Source organism: Perognathus longimembris, chromosome 1 (genome assembly GCF_023159225.1).
Source record: "Perognathus longimembris pacificus isolate PPM17 chromosome 1, ASM2315922v1, whole genome shotgun sequence".
NCBI classification, from domain to species: domain Eukaryota; kingdom Metazoa; phylum Chordata; class Mammalia; order Rodentia; family Heteromyidae; genus Perognathus; species Perognathus longimembris.
The window spans coordinates 65,496,163-65,514,137 of record NC_063161.1 but is presented as its reverse complement, the minus strand read 5'-3'; the positions used below and the strand labels follow the sequence as shown (position 1 = coordinate 65,514,137).

The window sequence follows — 17,975 nt, the reverse complement described above, 5'->3', positions numbered from 1 at the left end:
CCCTGGCTTCTTCCCGCTCAAGGCTAGCACTCCGCCACTTGAGCCACAGCGCCGCTTCTGGCCGTTTTCTGTATATGTGGTGCTGGGGAATCGAACCTAGGGCCTCGTGTATCCAAGGCAGGCACTCTTGCCACTAGGCTATATCCCCAGCCCGAGAGGTCTATTTTTGACCTTTATATGTTGAGTGATTGTTTGGTTTTAGTTACATAATGTAGGGTCGCTGACCCAAACCTGCGGACAATACCATTTGAGAAGAAGTTTTTGGTTTCACAGACCTGGTCTCTACTATCTCCCCCTCCCCACACCTTAACAGTCATATATCAAGGAGATCATGCCCCTTTGTTTTCTGTGTTCTAGGCTTGTCTCGCTCAACATTATTTGTTCAAGTTCTGACCATTTCCCTGAGAATACCAATATTTCACTATTCCTAATTGCTATGTAGTATTCCATTGTGTATAGGTAGCATATTTTTTGGATCCATTCATCTGTGGAGGGGCATCTGGGTTGTTTCCATTTTTTGGATATTGTGAATTGTGCAGTGATAAACATGGAAGTGCAGATGTCTTTTTGATATCTTGAAGCCTGTTGTTCAAGATAGATGCCTAGGAGTGGTATGGCTGCGTATGTTGAGCTTTTTGATTGGTTTTGTTTTAGTTGCCAGTCCTGGGACTTGAACTCAGGGCCTGAGCACTGTTCCTGGCTGCTTTTTGCTCAGGGCTAGCACTCTGTCACTTGAGCAACAGCACCACTTCTGGCTTTTTCTATATATGTGGTGTTCAGGAATCGAAGCCAGGGCTTCATGTATATGAGGCGAGCACTTTTACCAGTAGGCCATATTCCCAACCCCCACTATGTTGAGCTTTTTGAGGAACCTCCATACTGTTCTCAAAGTGGTTGTACTAATTTGCACTCCCACCAACAACGGAGAAGGGTTCCGCTTTCTCCACACCCCCTCCAACATTTGTTGTTGCCTGAGTTCAAAGTATAAGCCATTCTAACTGGAGTGAGGTGGTATCTCAGGGTTGTTTTTATTTGCATTTCCTTTACTGCCAGGGATGTTGAACATTTCCTCATATGTTTCTTTGCCATTTTTATCTCTTCTCTTGTGAAGTCTCTCTTTAGCTCCTTTGCCCATTTCCTAATTGGTTTACTGGGCTTGGAGGGGGTTAGTTTTTTGAGTTCTTTGTAGATGACAGATATTAGGCCTTTGTCTGTTGCTGTGCTGGTAAAGATCCTTTCCCATATGGTTGGCTGTCTTTCTGTTTTGGTGGCTATGTCCTTAGCTGTGCAGAAACTTTTTATTTTGTAGTACTCCCATTTGTCGAGTCTCTCCCCTGTTTGTTGTGCCCCTGGGACTCTATTCAGGAAGTTCCTTCCTGTGCCTATAAGTTCTAGCATCTTTCCTACTCTGTCCTTCAGTAGTTTCAAGGATTCAGGTCTGATGTTCAGGTCCTTGATCCATTTTTTTATTTAATTTATTTATTAATTGAACACAAACTTTTTGACAAGGTGTTGTGCAAAAAGGGTACAGTTATATAGTAGGGCAGTGTGTACATTTCTTGTGATTTCTTACACCCTGTTTTTCGTTCCCTTCCCTAGGTCAGGTAGACATATATACAACACACAATGTATCAAGAACATATACAGTATCCACGTGGCCAAGCCCAAGAAAATTCGCCTAGGGCTTTAAATGTAATGTCGATATTAGACAATATGTCGACAGTAGTCTTTTTTTTTTGGCCAGTCCTGGGGCTTGGACTCAGGGCCTGAGCACTGTCCCTGGCTTCTTCTTACTCAAGGCTAGCACTCTGTCACTTGAGCCACAGCGCCCCTTCTGGCCATTTTCTGTATATGTGGTGCTGGGGAATTGAACACAGGGACTCATGTCTACGAGGCAAGCACTCTTGCCACTAGGCCATATCCCCAGCCCCGACAGTAGTCTTATATGAATGTACATACATAGCTTTTGGGCTATTGTATTCCACTGAGAGGTCAATTTTTGACCTTTATATGTTGAGTAGTTGTTTGGTTTTAGTTACATACTGTTGGGTTGCTGCCCCAATCATGTGGGAAATACCATTTGACAAGCAGTTTTTGGTTTCACAGACCTGGTCTCTACTGTCTCTCTGTCACGCTTTCTTTTTTTTTTTTTTTTTGGCCAGTCGTGGGCCTTGGACTCAGGGCCTGAGCACTGGTCCTTGGCTTCTTCCCGCTCAAGGCTAGCACTCTGCCACTTGAGCCACAGCGCCGCTTCTGGCCGTTTTCTGTATATGTGGTGCTGGGGAATCGAACCTAGGGCCTCGTGTATCCGAGGCAGGCACTCTTAGCCACTAGGCTATATCCCCAGCCCCCGTCACGCTTTCTTAACAGTCATATATCAGGGAGATCATGCCCCTTTGTTTTCTGTGTTCTAGGCTTGTCTCGCTCAACATTATTTGTTCAAGTTCTGACGATTTCCCTGCGAATAACAATATTTCACCATTCCTAATCGCTATGTAGTATTCCATTGTATATAGATACCATATTTTTTGGATCCATTCATCTGTGGAGGGGCATCTAGGTTGTTTCCATATTTTGGCTATTGTCAATTGTGCCGCAATAAACATGGAAGTACAAATGTGTTTTTGATATCTTGGGACCTGTTGCTCAGGATAGATGCCTAGGAGTGGTATGGCTGGGTCATAGGGTAGGTCTATATTGAGCTTTTTGAGAAACCTCCATACTGTTCTCCAAAGTGGTTGTACTAATTTGCACTCCCACCAGCAATGGAGAAGGGTTCCTCTTTCCCCACAGGGTACCCCCTCCAGCATTTGTTGTTGAACCATCCTTGTGTCTGTGGGATAAAGACTACTTAGTCATGATGTATAATTTTCTTGATCAGTTTCTGGGTCCTGTTAGCTAATATTTTATTGAGGAGCTTTGCATCTGTGTTCACTAGTGATATTGCTCTGTAGTTCTCTTTTTTTGTTGCGTCTTTCCCTGGTTTGGGGTTGAGCATATTAGCTTCATAGAATGAGTTTGGGATTTCTCCCTCTGTTTCTATTTCGCCGAAGAGTTTGAGGAGTATTGGTAATAGCTCCTCACTAAAGGTTTTATAGAATTCGTTGGTGAATCTGTCGGGGCCTGGGCTTTTTTTGGGGGGAGGCTGTTGATTAACCCCTGTATTTTGCTGTAAGTTATTGGTTTATTTAGTTGGTTTATTTCTTCTTGGTTCAGTTTGGGCAGTTTATACTTCTCTAAGAATTGACCCATTTCTGTAAAATTATTGTTTTTTAGTGAGTAGAGGTTCTAGAAATAGTCCCTTATAATTGTTTGAATATCGTGTGTATTTGTTGTAATTTTTCCAGTGGAGTCCCTGACTTTACATATATGAGTCTCTTCTCTTCTTTTTTTTTGTAAGTCTTGTGAGGGGTCTGTCAATTTTATTTATTTTCTCAAAGAACCAGCTTTTAGTCTTATTTATTTGTTGAATGGTCTTTCTATTTTCAATCAGATTTATCTCTCCTTTAATCGTGTGATCTCTCTCCTCCTAGTCATTTTAGATTCGATCATTTCTTGTTTCTCCAGTTGTTTTAGTTTCATTGTGAGGTTATTCACTTGCTCTGCTTCTATTCTTTTAATGTGAGTGCTGAGGGCAATGATCTTGCCCCTCAGTACTGCCTTAGCTGTATCCCATAGGTTTCTTTGTGATGTAGTTTCATTCTCGTTGTGGCTTATGAATTTGTTAATTTCATCCTTAATTTGGTCTGTGGCCAAAGGGTTAGATAACAGTGAGGGGTTTAACCTTCAAGAATATGTACAGCCTCTGTGGTATCCTTTGTTATTGAGGGTTACCTTTATTCCACTGTGGTCAGATATAATACATGGGATGACGTCAATATTTCTGTATTTGCTGAGGTTCTTTGTGTGGGCTATGACATGGTCTATTTTGGAGTATGATCCATGGGCTGCTGAGAAGAAGGTGCATTGGGTCTCTGTAGGGTGAAAGACTCTATACAGATCTATCAGATCCATTTGGGATATGGTGTTACTTAAGTCCTCAGCTCCCTTGCTAATCCTCTGGGTGTTGTGTCTGTCTCTTGGAGAGACTGAGGTATTAAAGTCACTCACTACGATTGTGTTTGGGTCTATCTTGTTCTGTAGTTCTGTGCGAATTTGCTTGACATATGTAGGGCCTCTTTTGTTCGGTGAGTATACATTTTTTACTGTGATGTCTTGATTCTGGATTTTTCCTTGTATTAAAATGTAGTGTCCTTCTTTGTCTTTTAGAGTTGATTTTAATGAGAAGTCCAGCTTGTATGAGATCAGGATGGCTACTCCTGCCGTTTTGGTAGGTGCGTTTGCTTGGAAGATTTTGCTCCATCCTTTCATTAGGAGCCTGTTTTTATCCCTTGCTATATGATGGGTCTCTTGAAGACAACAGATGGAAACTTTTTGTTTGCGGATCCACTCTGTCCGTCTGCTCCTCTTTATCAGAGAGTTTATACCATTTATATTCAAAGAGATCAAGGATAAGAGTGTTTTTCCCCTTCCATTTTCCTGTTAGGCTGTTTTTCCTCTCCTTTTTTTTTCTTGCCTTTAATGAGCTGCTCTTTCTGTTGGGCTCTGGCTATTGTAGTTTCTTTCTGTTTATGTCTGTGTGTTCTGTACGATTTGTTGGGTGGGGTTCCCCTCTTAGAATTCGCTGTAAGGCTGGTTCTTTTATTCACATACTCCTTTAGGTCCTCTTTGCTATGGAAAGATCTGGTTTTTCCCTCGAATGTGAATTGTAGTTTTGCTGGATATCTAATTCTGAGTTGGCAATTGTTGGCCTGTAAGACTTGGATTGTGTTCTTCCATGCTCTTCTTGCGTGGTAGGTTTGTGTGGAGAGGTCTGCTGTTATTCGGATCCTTTTCCCATTGTAATAAATCTCTTTCTTTCCTTTGGCTGCATTCAAAATTTACTCTTTAATCTTGACATCTGAAGTCTTGATTATTATGTGCCTGGGTGAGGATTTTCCAGGCTCGTGTCTGCCAGGCGTCCTATAGGCTTCGGTTACCTGGGTGAGGTCCCTTGTGAGACTGGGGAAGTTTTCTGCAATAACTCTATTGAAAATATGTTGAAGCCCTCTGCTCTGGTATTTGGCTCCTTCTTCTATTCCAATTATGCGCAGATTATATCTCTTGTCTTTGTCCACTAGCTGCTGGATTAGTCTGCCCTGGAGCTTTACCCTTTCTTGGAGTGTAGTAATTTTCTGGTCCTTATCGGCTGCATCATCGTCCAACAGCAAGATTTGGGTTTCAATATGATCTATTCTTTGTGATGTGGTTTCAAGCGTGGAGTCTATGGATGTTAGGGAGCTATTTATGGATGCCATATCAGCTCTGGTCATGGAAATTTGTTCCTTTAAAGAGTTGTATTTTAAATCTATTTTTTCATGCATTTCGATTCTCAGGATGTTAAGGTCTTCTTTAATGGAGATTTGCACTGTATCCATTTTTGTTTCCATTTCTTTCTTGACTTCCTGAAGGTCCTTCAAGACTTCCATTCTAAACTCCTGGAATTGTTTTCTGAATTCATTCATGAGGCTTTCCATCATTTCTGCTATCATAGCATCAGTTTTTTTTATTATTCTACATTTCCTCTTCAGTCGTACTGCTTTTTGCAGCTGGAGAGTTGGCTTGCACTTTTATGAAATTTGTAATATTTCTTTGTGATTTGTGCATCTGGAGATCTGTAGGTGGCGTCCTTGGGTTGGCTTTGTGCTGGTTCCCGCTGGTCCATGAGTGGAGACTTGTTTGTGTTCTGGCTCTGGGTTTGAGTTTGGCTATTGAACCTTACTGCCCAATGGGTTAGCGTGACCGTCTCGGTTGTTGCTGAGGTGGTCACCTTCACTGCACTTGGGGGTGGGTAGGTTCTGTGTCTTTCTCTGCGGGACAGTTTCCTGCCGCTGTGTTGTGCTGACCCTAGCGTGCCCCTGGTGGGGGTTTGCGGGTTGCTGATTCAGTGTGGCGTGAAGACTTTTCTCTTCTTTGGTTCTTTATCCCACTCAGTAACATGGTCAGAGGAGCTCACCTCTCAGATTGAGATTTGCCACTGAAGGCGGCTCGCCCACCTGTGTGGATTGCTCCTGTCGGAGCAGGTGTTGCTGTTGAGGGGCGGCCCAACCACCTGTGCAGAGTGTGCCTATCAGAGCGGGCGCTGCCGCTGGGGGGCCCTGCCCACCTGTGCGGAGTGCGCCTATCACAGCCGGTGTTGTAGTTTGCCCATTTGTGTGCTTCCACGGGGGGGTTGGGCAGGAGATCCTCCTGATGGAGGGCTAGCACGCTGGCCCGCGCAGGCCCTGGGGGGGGAGGGGAGGGTTGTGCGTGTGCACTCTAGTGCTTCCTTTGGGGATGTGCTGCCCCGAGTTGTTGGAGGGTGCTTGTACCCTCTCGTGAGTCTGCTATGGGGGGCAGTATGCGTGGACCCCAGCAGGTTCAAGTGTCTGGGCGCGGGTTGGTGCCCACAGACTCTCTGTGCCTCCACTGTGAGGGGGGCGTGTGATCGGGCCCAGGTGTCCCTGCTGGGCTGGTATTGCACACCAGCAAGCCTGTGACTGTTGTTCAAAAGGTCCACGAGGACCAGGCATCTCAGTTGGGGCTTCCAATGCCTACCAGTCTCCAGGCCCCTGCTGAGGAGGGGGCGGGGCTGGTGTGGCCAGATTCAGGCTCCTCCACTGGGGCTTTGGGGGGATGCCTGACTAAGGTGTTTCCCGGTCCCCTTGTTGGGCGCTGCTCCGCCTCTGCTAGCTCCCATGTCTTCCCAAAGGCTGTAGGGTCCTAGAGCCGCCAGATATGGGGCTCCTTTGTTCCCTCGGGGTAGGGAGGGGGAGAGAGGGAGCTCTAGCTTCTTTGTAGGGTTTGGGTCTCTGCTAGAGCTGGTCTCCCTTGGGGGGGAGGGTGGTAATGGGAACTTACTGGTCCTGGCTTGTGTGTGTATCCCACACTGCTGTGGGCTTTTCGGGGCTGGGGTGCTGGGGTGTGGCGATCGGTCGTTTGGTGGTGGTGGTCCTGGCTCTCCCCATCCATCTGGTTCTCTCCGTCTGTGCCGCCCGGTTCCCCTGCTGTTGTTGTCTGTTCCTGGCCGTTCGGTCCTGCGCTGCTGTCTGTCTCGGTCAGTCTGCGCTCTGTCTGGGGTCCGTGGAACTCCTGCTGTCTGGACTCTGCATTCCTGGCGTGGCTTTACGGCTGTTGGTTTGCTGGTGCCGGGTCCCCTTTCCCAGCCTGGCCCTGTTTAGGCCGGGGTCAGCGGGTGGGTGGGGTACCCCGGAGATTTTCCGGCTCCATGCAGGTTATAGGCTCTTCTTTTTTTGTTCTTTTTCATTTCCTGTGTTTCTCTGTTGCTTCTGGTTGTTGGGTTTGCTGGATTCTTGATGGGGTGTTGGGTGCTGGAGTTCCCAGCTCACTATTTGGTTGGAGCGAGTTGGGGTGCCTCCCTATTGTGACGGCACCATCTTTCCTCTCCAATATCTGAAATTTTTGATAGAGTGTGCAGAAACTTTCTGGTGCATTTCAAATGTCGATTTTGGATTCGTTTGGTAGCTATGATGGACATAGTGATCCATGTGCCCAGTGACAGTGGAAACTACCATGGCCTGGATGCCCTCGCTGTACTCTCTACCCATGTGTCACAGAACAGCACATAGACAGAACTGTTAAACACTTTCTCAAGTTTAATATAATTATCTTCAGCTCTCCCTCACCAACCTCCAAGTATTTCATTAAGTAGCCAAGCATGACGTTGTATGCCTATAATACCCAATACTCAGGAGGTCAACACAAGAGGATCAAGTCTTTGTGGTAAACCCAGAAAAAGCTAACAAGAATCTAAATCAATCAATCAACCAACCAACAAGCCAACAAATGACTGAGAGTGTACCTCAAGTGTCAGAGTTCTTACCTAGCATGCACAAGGCCTTGAGTCAATTCTTAGTACTACAGAAGAAAAGAATCATTTAAGTTTTGTATCTAAAACACACACACACACACACACACACACACTTCTTTTTTAGGTAAGTAGTAGGATTTGAACCTAGGACCTCTCATTCTTACTTGGCTTTTTCACTCAGGCCTGGCATTCTACCATTTGAGTCACTTGAGCCATGCCTCCACTTCTAACTTTTTGCTGATAAATTTGAGATAAAGGGTCTCTTACACACTTTCTTGCCTGAGCTGGCTTTAAATCATGATCCTTGCATCTCAGCCACCTGAGTAGCTAGGATTATAGGCATGAGCCACTGGCTGATATTTTACTTTTAACAATTAAAAATGCCATAAAGAGAAATAGAGGGACAAAGGGGTGAGCAAATGCAGCAGTGGTACTCACTATACACTACACTGAAAATGAACTATATAATTTGTGGGTGGAATGAAAGAGAAAAACTGGGAGAGAGACACTGTCCAATGCACTCATTACCTGACATTGTCCAAATGTTCTCATTACCTGAGTTATGTAACTGGGACGTCTTATACATCACCTTTATAATAACAATAAAAAATTAAACTAAAAAAAAAAGAAAAGAAAAGTCATTAAGGAATGGGAGAGTGACTCAAGTAGTAGAGTGCCAGTCTAGCAAGTGCCAAACTCCAGGCTTACCAAAAAAAAAAAAAAAAAAAAGCACTATAATTTCGTCTATGATAAACAAGGTTATCAAAGTACTATAAGTAAAAGCTTTCAAGTGAATGAATCAAAACAAGTCACAACAGAAAAACTTCAGGATTGGGAAACTTTCTGGTTTGCCAAGATAAAAACCCAGTTTCCTTTTTTTCAAAGAAGGGTCAGGTGGCAATTCTAAATTACAGAAATGTAACCACTGATTGCAATGTCTGTAGCTTTGGGGGAAAACATAACCCCAAATTACAGGGACTGTGGTTAGAAGCTATTATGAAGAGTTTCCAACACCAGACATCGTCTCACTATCTTCACGACTGGATCTTTTTACAGGACTTTGCTAGAACAGCAAAATTAATGACTACTTGCTTTTTTGCATACTTTAGTGTCAGTAACAAATATGCATTCCTTTCTTTAGCAAGGATTTTCAAGGGACCCAGAATTAATCTAATATGAAAATAAATAAGTTAGTCAAAAAGCCTCTTAATGTTTCAGGAAAAAAATTATATCCTACAATTAACACTGTGATATGTCTAACTCATGAACAAGACCAAACAAAAACATCTCTCAAATAAGTTCTGAGAAATAACTATCACAACCCTAAAGATTGTGTTGTCTGTTCTAGCTGAACATTTATTTCCTTGACTAATGCCAGTATTAGCACAGAAGAAATCAAGAGACAAATTGTAATGTAGGAGCTGTTTCCCCCTTTTATTCCTCAGGGTAACTGTAGTTTCTTTATGATGATTGCATTTGCTCTGCCACAGTCTCTATGATTTAGTGGCCAAATAAAGGTGTAAATTGCTGCTAATTATGCTTGATTTTCAGGTTTCTTTGAATACAACCCTTTGCATACAGTGAAGTAATGTTTGCACTTAAAAGTGGCTTCTGGGTTTGCAGAAGTCATTTCCCCCTAGTACTAAGGCAGTTTCTAGGTCCCTGGAGATGGCTCCTCAGGCAAGAGATCTAGAGGACAGGGTTGGCATTAGGCCAGATCCTGCCACTGGTCGGAGACCATAGCATCTTAGAAAGCACGGATGGAGCACTGTTCACCCAACATGTATAACAGCTTGATAAACAGCTTGACAAACCAAGCACCACTTCCATCATTTAAACTGAAAGACAACAACTTAAGTGTGGAATCCAATTAACTGCAGTGATCTCCTTCCTTCCTTCTTTCCCTCCTTCCAACTTCCTAACTTATTTCCTTTCCAACCTCCTCCTTTCCCTCTACTTCTTCCTTCCCTTTCTCTCTTTCTTTATATTTCCTTCCTTCCTAACTTCCCCCTTTTCTTCCTTCCTTCCTTTTTTGTGCCAGTACTATGGACTTGAACTTATAATCTCACACTTTCCTTAGGTTTTTTTTTTTTTGCTCAAGGCTGGCCCCTCTACTGCTTGAGCCATAGGCTCCACTTCGAGCACTTTGCTGGTTAGCTGGAGATAAGAAGTCTCTTAGATTTATCTGCCTAGGCTGGGTTTGAATAGTTAAGCTCAGATCTCAGCTTCCTAAGTAAATAGGATCATAGGCGTTGAGTCACCAGCACCTGGTTGCCTTATTTCTAGGTAGATTTATCCCATGGAAGCCTTATCCAGGAGATACTTCCTAATTTCTCATCTATGACTAATTACTTTAAAACTTTGACAGCTCGACTGATCTCCAGGACCAAATTTCTCAACATTTTCTATAGTACCACCAATAGGTATCATAAATCTAATATATACAGTTCAAAATTTCATTTCAATGAAACTGATTCTGTCCTCATCATAATGTAGAAGTTACCATCTGAAATCACTTTGTACCCAACAATTTATTCTGGTCATCATTTGTTTCATTAAGATAGCTTTATTTAGAAACTATTCACATATAATAAGATTCACTAAAAGTTCTGTCAAATGTAACTACCATCACAATCAACTAATAGAACACCCTCAAGCATTTCTCTCCCCCTGACAAAGATGGTTTGTTTTCTCCCATTTCATTTTGTCTTTTTTTAGAATGTCACATATAGAATCAAATGACATATATGCAAAATTCATGACTCAGTCTTCTTTCCTACAATCTTACTCAGCAAAACACAGCCATGATGGTTTATCTTCACAGCTCAGTCACTAAATGGAATCAGATTCTTTACTATAGCCCCTTTTGAAGTTGATATAAGCTCCAAGAAGACCAAGGGACTTGTCTATCTTCTTCAGTGCTGTACACCAAAAACTTCTAAAAGTAGATTTTAAAAGGAGGCAAGATGGAAGGTTAGAAGCATCTACCATTTTGACTCCTTCAGTAAGAAGGTCAGACAACACGAGAGACTATACTCTGAAGAGAAAAAGGGAGACAGCATCAGGAATCAGGAAGATAGTCTCAGGACATCACACAAACACAGAAAACAAAAACGCAACAAAGACAAACACTGACAACCTAGCCCTCCTCCAGAGGTTAGGGAAGGAAAGCTGAAGACAAGACAAACCTCACCTTCTCTCAGCCTTAAATCCAGGGAGCCCCTCCAGCCTGAAGACAAGACAAACCTCACCTTCTCTCAGCCTTAAATCCAGGGAGCCCCTCCAGTCTCAACTAGACATGATCAGAGAAGAGCTTCACTACACCAGACAACAATTAAAATGCTAACACTAGAGAACAAAGGAAGGAAACTAAAAGCTCCAAGAGAAAATTGCAAGCTTATATCCAAAGGTAAACACAAAATCACGTTACATCTCTGAATAAACCCTAAAAGCTAGGAAAACATGGAAAAATACATTTTAAGAAAGAAAGAAACTGCCAACCGAGAGTAATATAACCAGTAAAGCTATCTTGCAGTATTGATAGGGAAGGCAATAGAGACATTTCAGAATATGAATAAGTTAAAGGAGTATGCGTCCACCAGGTCTACACTGTAGTGAATTCTTAAGGGAATACAGAAAGACAGTCACAAACACAAGATCCAGGGAAAGAATAAAACCTAAAAGAGGGCTAGTAAACACGCCAGAACTAGGAGTACTAAACATGTTCAACTTAACAAATGAATAAGACCCAAAAATGAAAACAGCGAAAGAATAAATACCACTAGTACAAAATAAAATAAAACAACAACAAAAACAATAGAACCACAGTAAACAGTAAATACCACCCAATAATAACCCTAAATAGTCTCCACTCTCCAATCAAAACACAGATTGACTGAACAGATTAAAAAGCAGGGTCCAACCCAGAAATAAAGCTGCATTCTTACAGTCAGCTGATATTCAACAAAGGAGCTAAAGACATACAATGGAAAAAACATAGCCTCTACAACTACTCGTGCTGGGAAAACTGGGAAGCCACATGTAGAAAACTCAAAGTGGACCCTAGCCTATCACCATGCACCAAGATCAACTCAAAATGGATTAAGGACCTCAACATCAGACCTGAATCCTTGAAACTACTGAAGGACAGAGTAAGAGAAACACTAGAACTTATAGGCACAGGCAACATCCTGAACATAGTCCCAGGGGCACAACAGATAGAGGAAAGACTCGACAAATGGGACTGCTCAAAATAAAAAGTTTCTGCACAGCTAAAGACATAGCCGCCAAACTAGAAAGATAGCCAACCATATGGGAAAGGATCTTCACCAGTACAGCAACAGACAAAGGCCTAATATCTGTCATCTGCAGAGAACTCAAAAAACTAACCCCCTCCAAACCCAGTAAACCAATTATTAAATGGGCAAGGGAGCTAAAGAGAGACTTCACAGGAGAAGAAATAAAAATGGCAAAGAAACATATGAGGAAATGTTCAACATCCCTGGCAGTAAAGGAAATGCAAATAAAAACAACCCTGAGATACCACCTTACTCCAGTTAGAATGGCCTATACTCTGAACTCAGCCAACAACAAATGCTGGAGGGGATGAGGGGAAAGAGGAACCCTTCTCCATTGTTGGTGGGAGTGCAAATTAGTACAACCACTTTGGATAACAGTTTATGGAGGTTCCTCAAAAAGCTCAGCATAGACATAGGCATCTATCCTGAACAACAGGTCTCAGGATATCATAAAGACATCTGCACATTCATGTTTATTGCTGAACAATTCACAATGGCCAAAATATGGAAACAACCCAGATGCCCCTGCCCCACTACAGATAAATGGATTCAAAAACTGTGGTACCTGTACACAATGGAATACTACATAGCAATTAGAAATGATAAAATATTGGTATTCGCAGGGAAATGGTCAGAACTTGAACAAATAATGTTGAGTGAGACAAGCCTAGAACACAGAGAACAAAGGGGCATGGTCTCCTTGATATATGACTGTTGGGAGGGTGGGGGAGGACAGTAGAGACCAGGTCTTCAAAATAACAAACTTCTTTTCAAATAGTATTTCCACATGTTTGGGTCAGCGACTTTACATTATGTATCTAAAACCAAACAACTACTAAACATAAAAAGGTCTATGATAGACCTATCAGTAGGTCACAATAGCTCAACAGCTATGTACATGATCATATAAGACGAGGATAAGCAAAAAAAAAACTCAAAGAGAAGGACACAGGAGATTCTATTGTTGACGTTACATTTAATGTTCTAGGTGAATTTCCTTTGGCGTACCCTATGTGGTTACTGTATAAGACTTTGGTACACTGGATATTGTATATATGCCTACCTGAACTAGGGAAGGGAAAGAAAAATGAGGGTATAATAGATATGACAAGAAATGTATTCACTACCTTATTATGTAACTGTACCCCATTTGCACAACACCTTGTCAATAAAATTTAATAAAAAAAAAAAGCAGGGTCTACCAATATGTCATCTACCAGAAATATATCTCACATGGTCACAATGAAAACCTCTGTGTAGCTAAGACCTATCAAAATGTAAAAAGAAAGAAGGAAAAAGAACACCAACGCTCCACAGGGTATAACAAAAAATTCAGAAATCATTCTATGAAAGAAGTATCACTCACATGTCAAAACCATGAGGGAGAAGAGGAACCAAGAGATAGTATGTGTGTGAAAGAGAGAGACAGACAGAGACAGACACAGAGACAGAGAAAGATAAATGAACTGATAAGTGTAGATACAAAAATTCTCAGTAGGCAGCACACCGGGGGCTTACACCTGTAATCCTAGCTACTCACGAGGCTGATATCTGAGGATCACAGTTCAAAGACAGCCTGGGCAGGAAAGTCTTTGAGACTCTTATCTCCAATTAACCACCAGAAAACTGGAAGTAGTGCTGTGGCTCAAAGTGGTAAGAGTGCTAGCTTTGAGCCAATAAAGCTCAGGGATAGTGCCCAGGCCTGACTTTAAGCTCCACGACCAATAACAACAACAATAATAATGAAAATTCTCAATAAAATAGTTACAAACAAAATCTAAGAGCCCACTGAAAAGATAGCATACCATGATCAAGTTGGTTTTATTTAGGGATACAAGGATGGTTTAACGCATGTCAATGGATACAGTATCAAGCACAAAAGCCACAAGATCATCTCAATAGATGCCAAAAAATTATTTTTGTATCCTTTCATTATAAAAGCTTTGAAGAAATTAAGTGTACAAAGATCATCCTTAAGCATAATTAAAAAACAACAACAACAACACAAAACCAGGTATAACAAGAAGTAAAACCAGAATTCCTTGATTTCTGACACCCTGGACATGCGGATCTGACTATTCCCATAGTGTCCACCCTGACACAGGACCACATAACTGAAAGAAAATCCCAGCTCTCTGCTCCTCTGTGGGGAGAAATATGGATTTGATGTCTTCCTAATCTTTCTGAGATCTGCCTTGAGTACTGGCTTGTCTCACCTGTCTTGAACAATGGTTGGAGTTGGTATGTTCTTGATGTCTGAGGGGTGGCCAGGCCAAAGATGGCAGGTTAAATTAGCATGTAGGCAGATGCTAGAGGCCCATCTCTGCTTAGGGCAGAGAAGGGTATCAAAATCTGCAGACCACATGTCCTAGAGGTTTCCCAGGAGCTGCCTAATGATTGGCTTCTGTCTCCTCTGTCCAGAGAACTACACTCCAAATGGATAGTTAATAAAAACAAACATGGCAGAGTGGATGAACACACAGGTGTTCAGAGGCTGTTAGAATCTCTGCTCAGGCTGATTAGCGAAGCTCTTCTACACAAGACTAGTCCCAGGGAGCTGGGAAAGGAGAGATAGCTGGTTTTTCTAGTACATGAATACAAATACCAAAGTGAATAAAAACAAGCAGGAAATAATATCCCAAACAAAAGAACAAGATGCATTTGAAAGCAACTCTAATGAAGATAGATGGCAAGATAAGATAGAGGGCTGATATCACTAACTTTCAAAAAAAAATGTAAATCTAAAGCACAAAGTACACTTCACATCTATTAGGCTGGCTCTAATAAGAAGACAGAGCAGGGCATGAGGTTACCAAGAGCCCATCACAACAAATAAGCCTAGGATAGGAGCATGTGCCTATAATCACAGCTACTCAGGAAGTCTAGGAAGAAAGATCATGGTCCAAGGACGGCCACCAGTAAAAGGACAAAAGGCACTGTCTGAAAATAAGTAGAAATAGAGCTAGGGTTAGGGTTAAGACTGCCTAGTAAGTGTGCATCAAACTCCAGTACTACAAAATATTTTTTTTTAAGGGAGAATTTTTGGGGCCTAGAGAACAGGAAACTTTTATATACTATTGACAGGAATGTAAATTGGTATGGACTCTATGGAAATCAGTGCAGATTCTTCAGAAAACTGTGTGCATGTGTGCTGGGCCTGGGAGATGTCCCTAAGCATTTATACTTAAGGCTAGCATTCCACTTAACCCACAGTTCCGTTTCCGGCTTCTTGCTGGTTAAATGGAGGTAAGAGTCACATGGACTTTCCAGCCCAGGCTGGCTTTGAATGGGATCCTCATATCTCAGCCTCCTGAGTAACTAGAATCACAGGTGTGAGTCACTGGTACTGATCTTTAGAAACTTTTCAAAAGCTTATTACACAATATTTAGGTGTACAATCACCAAGAATGAAGATAGTATTAGGTGTACATGATGAGTGACAGATGAAGAAAATGTGACACACATGACATGTGCACTACACACATGACTTACTTAGCCATCAAACCTGGCTCACACCTGTAATTCTAGTTATACAGGAGGCTGAGATATGAGGATCAAGGTTCAAACCTAGCCTAGACAAAGTCTGAGACTCTCATCTCTAATTAACCACCACTAAGCCAGAAGTGGAGCTGTGGCTCCAGTGGCAGAGCTCCAACCTTGAGTAAAAGAGCTAAAAGACAGAGCTCAGGCTCTGAGTTCAAGTCCCAGCAGCAGAATAAAAAACCTTCAGTGCTTCATATGAGCCAGGCATAGAGAAAAATACTGCAAGATCTCACTTTGGCATAGAATATAAAAATATTTGATGGGTCCTGGTGTCTGGCTCATGCTTGTAATCCTAGCTACTTAGGAGGCTGAGATCTGAGGATTGTGGTTCAAAACCAGCCTGAGTAGAAAGATCTATGAGATTCTTATCTGCAATTAACCATTAAAAAGTGGGAAGTAGAGCTGTATCTCACAAGGCAGAGCACTAGCCTTAGGCACAAAATCTCAGAGACAGTGCTCCCAGGCCCCAGTTCAAGCCCCAGGTATGGTATAATTTAAAAAAACAAAAAGTCCATGTACAGAATTCTCAGAATGACTCCCAATGAGTCTGATGGATGTGGAAGACTAGAGGTGCTAACTACAGGATATAGACTTTGAGCTGTAAGGGGCTCAACTTGGAAAGATCTTACATAAACAACAGGCAAGATGATGAAGGATATATTAATAGTACAGTGATAATTGTTTCACAGGTAATATGTGTATACTGATGCATCATACAGACCTCAAAAATATAAGTGAAAGGTCTTATCATGGCCAATCTGATGATCGTGGCTTCATTATCTGGCCCTAAAACAATTCTTTCAGTGTGGTCATGAGGGACACGCCAGCACTCACGGGAATACTAGGATCAACAAAACCCCCAAACATATGGGGGCAAACTTTCCAGAACAGATTACACACATTTCCTTGTAGCTACAAGAAGTCTAGTTCTTGCAGAGACATTTTAACAGGAATTCTGCCTTAATAGTTCAGTTATAGAACAGAGACAGCAATATTACAACATGAAAGCCCCAGGTGATATCAGATGATCTCAAAGAGAGGTTATGGTATTAGCAATTCCTAAGTTGCCTTCATCTCATCAGATGGTTACTAGTATGGAGATAACTTAGGAGACTTCAGCTCCTGATGGCCAAGAAACATTGTAGGCTCTTAGGGTTTCAAGATGAAAGGATGTAAAATTTTTAGCTACATTTTAACAAGTGAACAATGGTAGCATATCTAGTACCAGCACCATGTGGCAGAGATTTTTATGAATGTCAAATCTTTGTGTGTGTGTGTGTGTGTGTGTGTGTGTGTGTGTGTGTGTGTGTGTGTGTGTGTGCTGGTCCTAGGGCTCGAACTCAAGGCCTGGGCACTGTACTTAAGCTTCTTTTGTTCCAGGCTGGCACCTTACCACTTGAGCCACAGGTTCACTTCCAGCTTTTTGGTGGTTAACTGGAGAGTCTCACAGACTTTCTTGCCAAGACTGGCTTTGAAACACAATCCTCAGATCTCAGCCTCCTGAGTTAGCTAAGGTTTATAGGCATGAGCCACCAGTACTGGCCTGAATGGTAACTTCTCTGTTCTATATTTGCTCCAGGGAAGATTTCTTCAAGCATTTCTGCCTATGCAAATATTAAAATACAAAAAAAATAGAGCCTTGAAAATTCAACTGTAGAAAACAAGAAGTTTTAAACTGTCCGGACAAGAGATAACTCCCTCAAACAAGTAACCAGGAAGACAAAACATGTATTACTGGGGGAAGGAGAGGAAGTCAAGGGGAGAGAGGAAGCGTGGGCAAATATAGTCATAATATTATACATATGTGGAAATCAAACCAGGTGACCTGAGGGGAGGTGGGGCTGGGAGAGATGGGGGAACAATGGTCAAGATGCACTGTACTCATGAACTGACAGGTTGAATTGTAACCCCTTTGTACACCTACTTAAGGATAACTGCAAAAAATATTTTTAATGCATTTGCATGATCTGTATACCCTTTTATGGGACCAAAGTAAATATTTGTGAGGCTTTATTAACTATTGCTACCAATGAAAGGCACATATACACACTATTTCTCTATGCAAATATATCAACATTTTATTACTGTATGTGTATGTATGGTAGTAAAGAGAGATGGATGGAGGGAGACAGAGAGAGAAAAGGAGGTGGAGCAAAGGAGGGAAACAGACAAGGACAAAGAGAACAGAAGGAAAAAGAAAGAAGAGTGGAAGGGAAAAGGGAGGG

The 17,975-nt window shown here is 42.1% G+C and overlaps 1 protein-coding gene across 5 annotated transcripts in view; it reads right to left on the bottom strand.

Annotated features, from left to right (window-relative positions):
* Ccdc91 (coiled-coil domain containing 91) overlaps positions 1 to 17,975 on the bottom strand; it is a 228,668-nt gene that overhangs the window by 40,760 nt on the left and 169,933 nt on the right. The window lies entirely within an intron of this gene.